This window comes from Thamnophis elegans, chromosome 6 (assembly GCF_009769535.1).
Source record: "Thamnophis elegans isolate rThaEle1 chromosome 6, rThaEle1.pri, whole genome shotgun sequence".
In the NCBI taxonomy this organism is placed as follows: Eukaryota; Metazoa; Chordata; class Lepidosauria; order Squamata; family Colubridae; genus Thamnophis; species Thamnophis elegans.
This window is the reverse complement of record NC_045546.1, coordinates 55,781,917-55,793,423: the sequence shown is the minus strand read 5'-3', so window position 1 is coordinate 55,793,423 and position 11,507 is coordinate 55,781,917.

Sequence of the window (11,507 nt, the reverse complement as noted above, 5' to 3'; positions counted from 1 at the left end):
GCAACTTGTTTTTTTACTACAACATGCCGTGCATATTTCATTATCTGGAACGTCATTGGAGGGATCAGGATGGGTCTTCAGCATTTTAAAAACAGGGATGCTGGAGCTAAAAACCTCAATGTAAAATACTTAGAGCAAGAAAGAGTTGGAGAGATCCGTGCTGTTTGTGAGCTTGGAAAGCGGGGGATTACGCCGTCTTGGCCAGCCGATCCCCCCACCCCACCCCTGTCCTCTTTTCTCTGCCAGAACCTGGGTGGGGGGACTCGGCGGCGACCACCTCCATCCCCGCGCCTCAAAACCTCTTCCTCCCCTTCACTCCAAAACCCAGCGGAGGAGGGGTGGAGGTAGAAGCGTTCAGTTTAAAAAAAAAGACTGGGGAAAAAAAAGAATTGAATTGAAAACAGTAACGAGAGAGACAAAAATCAGAGTATCCAAAAAAAAACCAACCCAGCACTTTTTTTTATTGTTCTCCGCGCTTCACTCCAGGATCCAGATGAGGAAGGCTACGGCTGTTCCCAAAACTTTTTTCCTCTCCTCTTTCTCTCTCTTTCCCCCACAAAAAGCAGGACGTAATAGAGCTGTTTTGAGTCCCGATCATTCGGGATCCATTCAGAATCCTCTCGCCGCCAAACTCTTAAAGCTTTATCAACTCTACAACAAACCCCTTTTTCTCCCTCTCCTCCCCTCCTTCGCTCAGCATCACTCCCCCGAAGTTGAAACTGAGCGGGGGCAGCAATTCCCCTACGTGCTTCAGAGACGTTGGAGAGAAGTGGGGTTCGCCTCTCGCTTTCTCCCCGCAACTTTAAAGGAGCACGCGCGAGCGCGCGCGCGCGCCGTGGGGGAAAACGCCTCCAAGCGGCCCCCGCAGAAGCAACCGTGGGAGAGAGAAAGAGCTTTTCTTTTCTTTCTTTCCCTTTCTTTCCCTTTCCTTTCTTTTCTTTTCCTACTCCCGCAGACACATGTTCCAAATTTTTGCCGATCTTAACTGCCATTGGGGGAGTGGAAAAAGTGGAAAAGGCAATATTCTATCCTATCTGGAATAACACGGAATAATTTCAAGGGGGGATTCTCAGTCATCCTGGAGTCTTCCCGCCCGGACGCCCAAAGCCTTCCAGCCCACCCGGGGTGAGTCAGCTGCGGTGCAGCCGGTGGTGGGCAGGAACGTTTCGGGCAGCTCCTGGGCGGCGGGTGTCCGGGCAGGAAGAGCCAGCGGGGGTGCAGTGGCATCTTCACTGCGGAGCAGAGGCGCAGCAGCACCAGCAGCAGGGCAGCCTCCATCGGGCAGCGAGGCGAGCTGCGTACGCGAGGCTGCTCGGCCAGCCTGCCCCGTGACTCCTGTTAGTGCTCGGCAGCGCGTACCTGCCACGCAGCCTCCAGCCCCGCAGGCCGTCCTCCCGGCACACAGTCACTATCCTGCAATTCCTTGGCGGCGGCGGTGGCAGCAGCGGCCACGAGACCTCCTCCTCCTCAGCCACTGCCATCTTGGCTCCCCCCTCCCTCCAAGCCCCCTCCCTCCGGCTTCCCTCAAGCCCCGCCCTGCTCTTCCCTCACCCTCGCACAGCGGGTCCTGGCTACACTGCCGATGCCCTTTCGTCCACTCAAATAATCGGGACTTTTTAAAACGTCGTGGGACGCGGGAAAAATTGTGACAAAGCGTGCCTATCCCACCAAAAGTGGGACATCTGGTCACCTTAGCAGAGTCTGAACTGCTAGAGTTACTATTAGCATTGACACGTATTCTGAAGAATTCCAAATATACAGTATGTTTATACAATTAAAGAAAATTGGCATGGATGCATGTTGGTGAGCAATGTAATTGAAATATATGAATATTCTAAATGACTTTTTTTTTCTTCCTAGCATCTTCCCACAGATGCAGGGGCTGCTTTTCTGATCAACAGATGGTTGGATGTGACAAGAATTGACTGGTGCCTTAATTACTACGTAAGACTGGCTATCTCTTCTAAATTACATATAAACTTTTTAAATCTGAGGTATTATAGATCTACCAAATATGAAGTAAAGGAAAAGGCCACAAACTAAATTCATAATTTTGCATTGATTATGCAGTAATTATATGTGTTCACTCTCTGCTTTAGGACTGGCTTGTTAGCAATATAATGGAATGACTGATCAATATCATTCCATGAAAGCTAATTTCTCTTCTGTAACTCAATGGGACATTATGGTCCAGAAAAATGGGGCATAATCAGAGAGACGAAATGAGAAATCATAATATTTTACACATAATAAATGCCAAAACAGAAGGAAAGAAAAGGATATCACAGAATCAGTAGTGGGTTTCAATTTTTTTTAGAACATCTTCTGTAGGTGTGGCCTGCTTTGTGGGAGTGGCTTGCCAGCCATGTGACCGGGTGGGAGTGGTTTGCCAGCCATGTGAACCGAGTGGAGTGGCTTGGCAGTCATGTGACTGGGTGGGCATGGCCAACTTGTAAAATGCGGTGAAACTCACTTAACAACGCTCTTGTTAGCAACCAAAATGTTGGCTCAAAAACACTGGCATTTGAAGCACGCAAGTCTTAATGCTGTCAAGTTACAAGACCCTTGCACCCCTAACCCTTTAGAAAAAAAACCCAGGAGTGTTCAAACATGACAACTTTAAGACTTTAAGGTTTAGATAGAACTCTTAGAGGTGGGCGGGGCGATTGGTGAGCCAGCCAATCAGTGAGTGGCGGGTGGGGCAAGCGTGGTGCAGATGGGCAGGGGGAGGGAGCTGGAACCGGTTCTAAACGACATGGTAGATTTGTGGAACCTCTTCTATAGAAGAGGTTAGAACTGGCAGGAACCCACCCCTGCACAGAATATAAAAACTAAATTAGGATGTGCAATATTAGAATTTGATGAATAGTACTTTACATTGTATTTCAACTAGTCAGTCATAATGACTCAATGATGCAATCTCCTCCTTTAAAATGATTAGAAAAATATATTACATTGGGAATAAAAATTCCCAGTTGTAAAATATATGAAATAGCTGAAAATAGTAATCAAGGCAGAATTTGTATGTGGCACTAAAACAATGGTGGGATTCAAAAAATTTTACTACTGGTTCTGTGGGTGTGGTTTGGTGGGCATGGCAGGGGAAGAATACTGCAAAATCCCCATTTCCTCCCAATCAGCTGCGACTCAGGAGGCAGAGAATAGATGGGGGCAGGGCCAGTCAGAGGTGGTATTTGCCGGTTCTCGGAACTACTCAAAATGTTCACTACCGGTTCTTCAGAACTGGTCAGAAGCTGCTGAATACCCCCTCTTCACTGAAAGGGGAAAAAAGAGCTAAATATAATTTTTTGAGTAGTGTTGATCTTTCAAGACACCTCTGAGCACATTTGCATAATGGAAGAGCCATTTCTTGTATTAATAAACATTTTTGAAAGGACAAACACAATGCCTATAGTCGGACTTATAGAAATATTGTTCTGTGGCTTAGTTATATATCAAAGGAGAATTTTTATGTGCATATTATGTCATTTACCTAAATGAATGTATTTTAGGCTATAACTAATTATTTTTAAATTAATAAGTACTAGCAAATAATAGCAACATGACCATTGCCTGATTTCAAAACAGTTTTATTTTATCTTAGCTTTTTTATCATGAAACTGAAGAAATGGCATAGAGGCAGAGGTGGGTTACTATCGGTTGGCCCGGTTCGCCCAAACCAGTAGTGGCATGCTGGCCTGGGTCACAGAAATGGCAGCCACCCAGGTTGGACATGCCTCCGAACCAGTTCCCCATTTGTTGTTGCCACCATCTTTTTTTTTTTTTTAGTTCTGCACATGTGCAGAACAATTTCTATTGAACTGCACATGTGCGCGCACGAGCCAACCAGCAGTAACACTGGCCAGAAGCTACCCCTGCATATAGGTTTATATGCACTCAGAGAATAGCTACAGTACTCTTATACTGAATGCATAAAATACATTCAGGATAATATAGGAGTTTAAGTAATAATGACAATGTGGTACTGGAGCCAGTCTAGTCTAGTGGCTAAGGCACTATGCTGGAAGCCAGGGGGATGTGAGTTCTAGTTTAGTTTAGTTTCCTTTATTTGTATGCCACCCTTTTCCCTGGGGGGACTCAGGGCGGCTCACAATTCAAAAAGGGGGGGGAGACAAACAGTAGACAATACAACATGTTAAAAAGAGCACAACAGTCACACAGTTCGGGCGGGGCTACAATCTTAACCCCAGGCCAGCCGGGACAGCCAGATCTTTAAAGCGGCACGGAAGGACTGGAGGGTGGTGAGGGTCCGAATCTCCACGGGGAGTTCGTTCCAAAGGGTCGGAGCAGCCACCGAGAACGCTCTCCTCCGGGTAGTTGCCAGTCTGCACTGGCTGGAAGATGGAATTCGGAGGAGGCCTAATAGATGCGATCGTATCGGTCTAGTGGAGGTAATTGGCAGTAGGCGATCTCTCAAGTACCCAGGCCCACTACCATGAAGGGCTTTATAGGTGATAAGTAGCACCTTGAAGCGCACCCGGAGATCAACAGGTAGCCAGTGTAGCTCGCGGAGGATAGGTGTTACGTGGGTGAAGCGAGGTGCACCCACAATCGCTGGCGCGGCCGCATTCTGGACTAGCTGAAGTCGCCGAATGCTCTTCAAGGGCAGCCCCATGTAGAGCACATTGCAGTATTCCAGCCTAGAGGTCACAAGGGCATGAGTGACTGTTGTGAGGGCCCTCCCGGTTCAGGTAGGGACGCAACTGGTGTACCAGGCGAACCTGGGCAAATGCCCCCCTGGTCACAGCTGACAAATGATGTTCGAAGGTCAGCTGTGGGTCCAGGAGGACTCCCAAGTTGCGAACCCTGTCTGAGGGGCGTATAATTTGACCCCCCCAGCCTGAGAGATGGAACACTTGGCCAATTCACGGGAGGGAAACACAGCAGCCACTCGGTCTTTTCTGGATTGAGCACAAGCTTGTTGACCCCCATCCAGTCTTTAACAGCCTCCAGACCCTGGCTCATCACATCCATCGCTTCATTGAGTTGGCACGGGGCGGACAGATACAACTGAGTATCGTCCGCATATTGATGGTATTTTATCCCGTGCCGTCGAATGATCTCACCCAGCGGTTTCATGTAGATGTTGAAAAGAAGGGGGGACAGGACCGAACCCTGCGGCACCCCATACGTTAGGGGCCTAGGGGTCGATCTCTGCTCCCCAACTAACACCTACTGCGACCTGTCCAAGAGGTAAGAGGAGAACCACTGTAAAACAGCGCCTCCCACCCCCACCTCCCACAGTCGTCGCAGAAGGATACCATGGTCGATGGTATCGAAAGCCGCCGAGAGGTCAAGGAGCACCAGGATGGAGGCATGGCCTCCATCCCTGGCTCTCCAAAGATCATCGGTCAACGCGACCAAAGCGGTTTCTGTGCTGCAGCCAGGTCTGAAGCCAGACTGGAATGGATCAAGATAACTGGCTTCCTCCAAGGACTGCTGGAGCTGAAAGGCCACCACCTTCTCAACAACCTTCCCCACAAAGGGGAGGTTGGAGACTGGACGATAGTTATTTAAAACAGATGGATCCAAGGATGGTTTCTTCAGGAGGGGTCTCACCACCGCCGCCTTTAAAGTGGGGGGAAAGACCCCCTCCCGTAGAGAGGCGGTAACAACCGCCTGGATCCAGCCTCGTGTCACCTCACTGCTGTTAACAACCAGCCAGGAGGGGCACGGGTCCAGCACACATGTGGAGGCACCTACAGCTCTCATCGCCTTGTCCACATCCTCAGGGGTAACAGCTTGAAACTCAGTCCAGCGATGGCTTACCAGATCATCCCTTAGTGCCTCGGCTGGTTCTGCAGGATTGGAGTCCAGGTCCGCTCGGAACCGAGCAACCTTGTCTGCGAGGAATTGGACGTAGTCCTCAGCCCTGCCCTGCAGCGGATCGCCCGTATCCCTCCTATTTAGGAGGGAACGGATTATCCTAAACAGGGTGGCTGGGCGCGACTCAGCAGACGCAACCAGAGAGGCAGTATGTGTTCTCTTAGCCGTCCTAATTGCCCCGAACGTAATCTCTGGTGTAGGTTGTCAAAAATGCTCGGCTCGATTCGGATTTACTGGACCTCCATAAGTGCTCTAGGCATGGCCTTTGGCGCTTCATCTCCCGGAGTTCCTCAGTAAACCAAGGAAACCCTCCAGGATCCACTGCCTCGGAGCGGCCGTAGAGGCGCAATCCGGTTAAGAGACTTCGTCGCTGCCAAATTCCAGGCAGCAACCAGAGTCTCCACCGGACTGCGGGCGAGAGTATCAGGATAACCCCAAGCTCCGTCTGGAACCCCCAAGGGTCCAATAAGTCGCCTGGGCGGAACCACCTGGTCGGTTCCTCCTCCCTACAGTGGGGGTTTGGTCTCCGAAGTCAAGCCTCAATAGGTAGTGGGTCTGACCATGACAGGGGCAAGATCTTGCTACCCCTCAGACCAAGATCACAATTCCACTGCTCCGAGAGGAATCGAGGTCAAACGTGTGACCCTCTGAGTGGGTTGGTCCTCGGATTACTTGGGTCAAGCCCATGGTTGTCATGGAAGCCATGAACTCCTGCGCTCCATCAGAGTGTTCACCGAGCGAAGGCAAATTGAAATCCCCCAGAACCATAAGTCTGGGGAACTCAACTGCCAGCTCGGCTATCGACTCGAGGAGCAAGGGGAGGGCTGCTGCAACACAGTTAGGAGGCAGGTACGTTAGCAGCAGACCCACTTGACCCTTGAGGTCCAACTTCACCAGCAGGGACTCACACCCGACAAGCTCCGGAGCAGGGATCCTACGAGTGCTAGAGACTCTTGGATAACAATGGCCACACCCCACCCCTTCCCTTAGCTCTCGGCTGATGGAGCACCTGAAAACCCTCTGGGCACATCTCTACGAGGGGGACTCCTCCCTCCAGGCCCAGCCAGGTCTCAGTAATACATGCCAGGTCTAGTCCTGCCTTAGGCACAAAGCAGTCACTCTCTCAGCTCTAGGAAGATAAATGGCCAGATATTTCAAAAAATATCTCCAAATAAAATGTAAGAGGAGTTAACACTGATTCGAAGCTTCTATTTATTGATTGGTTTACCATGGAATGTACTATCTTTTCAAAATAATTCAAAATGAATAATTTAAAATGAAGGGAAGGGGTCTTAAAATTGCTGAATATTTATAGATAATGGTGACATACAAGATTTTTGATTTACATTGGAAGGAAGTCACTAATATTCAACTTGTCAGCTTGTCAAATATGGCAATTCATTTGATCTTTGAACTTATGGCTATAAACCTGAATAAAATCCATGAGAAGGTTCACTGAAATGAATACATGACCTAATCATACTATTACTGGAAAGGATTACCCATATAAGAGCAAACTGGACTTCAGTATGTTCTCCACAAGATACACCAACTTAAGGAACATCAGAGATTTTCTTCAATGCATAGAAAATTATTTGTATTTTTAAAGTATTCCTACCCTGCTTTATTATTGTTATAACTCATATAATATACTCCTTCCTCCTTTATTATTTTATTTTTATTACTGTTATAAATAACCCATGTAATACTCCTTCCTCCTCCTATTTTCCGCACAACAAACCCGTAGGGTGAGTTGGGCTGAGAGAGAGAAAATAGCCCAAAGTCACTCAGCTGGTTTTTCATGCCTATGGGGGGACTAGAACTCAGTCTCCTGGTTTCTAGCCTAGATCTTTAACCAGTACACCAAACTGGCTCTCTAAAGCCAAAAATACTTTTTCTATATCTCAATACCCAAAATATACTACAAACCAGTGGCTGCAATGGGCTTTAGAAATCAAATCAATCAATAAGCCAGCCAGCTAGCTATAGTTACATATGGACCATATTTACTAGATGTGTTTTATGAAAAGAAAAGAATAAGCACTAGATTATAAATACACAAAAGTCAGTTTATTTGCTGCTATCTAGAAGTCATCCAGATATTTGTAAGTGACCTAACTTGCTGACTCTATATTGTAATAAATGTATATTATGGTTTTGCAATTCATAGGCCATAGTCTTTTCATTGTGTCATACTTACGTAAAGAACAATATAGACCCACTCGTTCATACCCAGCACAACAATCTGTCACAATCACAGCTTCTTGGACCATAATAGGATGGTACTCTTCTTTATAATAAGTTGTGGTGCACATTCTCCAAGGAATCCATCCTCCCATGGTGTTTGTTTCTCATATGATTTTTGATATGCAACTGTTTGCTCACATTTTTATCGCAGAATAATTGCATAAATGGTAACCAAGCAAAGAGATACTTTTCTCTAAAATAAAGAAAGCAGAGTGATCTATTAGAATGGAATTAGTGGCATAGACCTTTCACCCAAACTACTTGGAAACAACTGAATGTTGTTCAAGTTCACTATTGTTAACATAAGATTTTGTTATCCTTGTAGATTCACAATGCTGAAAAATAAAACAAAGGAGAAGAGAACAATGGTAGAATACACTTGCAGTGGTAAACGATACACACCACTAGAAGAACAGAAAGACTATATTAGGTACAGATTCATTCAGTGGTCACTAAGAGTTGACATTGGTTTGTTAACATGTAATCTTTCAATAAATATTTTAATGCTTTTTAGTATGGTCTAAGGTCCAGAGGAAATCATGCAAGATCACGTTTGATCAACAAATGACAAATGTTAAAAGAAACTATCCAAAATCCACTCAGAACCTTCAGGAATGGGGAACATAAAATAAGTAAATAAGTGTATAACTACATATCTATTAATACAGCAAGCCAACCCAAATCTGACCCAATCATTCAGCAGAACATGGTAATCTCCTGAAGAAGTTTTTTTGATCAAGATTCCCCCCCCCCCCCCCCCACACACACAATTGAGAATCTTTGGGATGGCTTTCACACATGTTAAAGAGTTCCATGGTATATTCTTCTTGATGCTGGCATGTCTGATACTCCTAAAACTTTCACGATAAATCGTTTAGGCTTGTCTGTTATTACCTATTGTTTGCTATTGATACTCTTATATTCTGTCTATTTTTATTGGAAGCCACATTGTCCAACGCCATTTACAAAATAAATTTGCTTCAGTGCAAATGCTAAAACTTTTACTTCTCAATAATATCGAAGTTAACAATAATTGCAGTCTAAAGTCCTGCTGGCATCAATTAGGATCCAGCAAACAAACCAAGCACTGAAGTTTAGAGGCCCAGCTCTCAGAAAACTACTGTTCCCCTGGGCAGAATTGCTAAGCAAAATTTGTTGACAATTAGCATTTTCAGCTGTATAGCTCTTAGTTACAAGACTTAGCTTGCCATTAAGCTAATTTAAAATGTGCTTTGGTATGGGTGCATGTGGTGTGAAATGTCTTTCAGTTATGAGCTGAATTTTCCACTACAATTACTGGAAATTTATGGATATTACAAGGTTTATAATTACTGGCTAATTATCATTTTACCAGGTTATCTTTTATTGACATGACAATCCAGGCAAATACTCTGCCTTTAAAATATTAACATTTTACAATCCTTGGTGGCAATTGTATTGCTCAAGTAACAGTTTTAAGATTTTTCTTAAACAATGAAAACTATGGTTAAATTACTTTGAAATATACTATATATTCAGTATAAAATATATTGTGGCTGTAAAACTGCTTATCTTTCTTCATTGGTATTGTTATAATAAAGACTATTTATTTAATTATTGGTATTCTGCCTTTATTATTTTTAGAGATAACTCGAAGTGGCGAACATATCCACCTCCTCCTGTTTCCCCAAAACAACAATCCTATGAGGTGAGGTTGACTGAGCAATTTCAATCAAACTGGTACACAGATGACTTACTCTCTGGAGAAAATACTGTGGAGGTAAAACATCCCTAACACCCCTGGGGGGGGGGGGGTGTTCTGTTAAGATACAGCTTGTTGTGTCATACTAGTTGCCATGGTAACAGCTTCACAGTACTCCACAAGGGGGCTCCCTCTGATAAGGGGGTAAATCCAACATTAAAATTACATTTCATCTGGAAATTTTCCTCTAAATAAATACCGGAGCAATGCCAGGGTTATTGGCTAGTATATTAAATAATCAGATCCATAATACAAATCCATGAATGTAATTTGAAGTAAAATCAAATGCAATACAACATAATTGATTCAACAGAATAATTATAAAATATAACCTCAATAATTATTGCAATGTTTGGATTTCATTACAGTCCCTTTTACACAATTATTAATGGAGAAAAAAACAGTGCAAAAAACTTATCATTGCCAAGCCATCCAGTAAAAAGAATCTTTTAAGTTGAAAGAAAGAACTACAGCTCCCTATCTCATAGCCTCTTTCCATCTATCTTGATATAACAAATAGGAAGAGAGGCTGAAATGTTTAACTCCTGGAATGCTAATAGTTGGGGAAGATTAATTTACAACAAATAAGGCAATGCAAGTATGGAGGAAAGAAAATGCATTTTTCATTTTTTTTTCTTAAATAAGGCATTCTACCAGAATTGCTTTGTTCATTCTACTGTTTCAGACAGTTCTGTAAAGTGGGAATGTGCTAATAAGATTCTAGAATGGCAAACTGTACAGGCAAAACTATCCAGAATCCCAAACAGGGTTCTCATATATCAGGAGATGTGTCCTTTGGCATCCTTTGACAACCTACAGGCACCCTAATTTTGTTTGTTTGTTAGGTTATTTTAACTTAAAATAGATAAATGGGATACTATCATGCTTCAAAGCAAACCATCAGTCTAAAGTATGATCTTTATTCCAAGAATACTTTTAGGCCCTGGCTATATTCCAACCAATCTCAGAAAATGAAAATTAACAAGAGGTACTGTCTTTCAAAATGTATTTATTTGGTATATTCATACACAATTAACAAGACATAATTAAAGGAAGTACAGCTTAATGCCTGCTTTGAAAGTGTGTCCACCAACCCAGCAAACAAAACAAAACAAAAAGAGATGTTAAATGGTCATTTGGAAGGCTAAAATAGATAGCTGAGAGTAAGCTCAGCAGTTTGACTTTGGTTAAACTGTTGATTAGTAACTGGAATAGTCATCTTGGCAGCCATTTTGTGAGAATACCTATAACATGCTCTCAAAGCTCTACATATGTCCCTTAGCTCAAAAAAATGGGAATTCCTAAATGATATATATAGAAGTTTCAGCAGCACTAAAGACAATGTTCTCCAAGATTTACATTGTTCATCTAAACATTCTATACAAATTTAAATGAAACAAAGTCTCACCAAGTTCAGAGAAGAATGGAAAAAATGTGAGACAAAAGATGTTGACCTCTTTTACAAAATATCATTTTGAAAGTATAGTAATCATTGACATCAAAGTGTTCGAAATATTAAATCCATGGTTAGCGTTGGGGCTCAGGATGAATGACCATCTGCATTGTATAACAAACAAAATCTATGGTTCTAAATTAAAATTATCCTTGAAATGAAACTACTGTAGTACCATTAGAACTGTAGCATGGTGACTCACCTGTAAAGGTGTTGCTT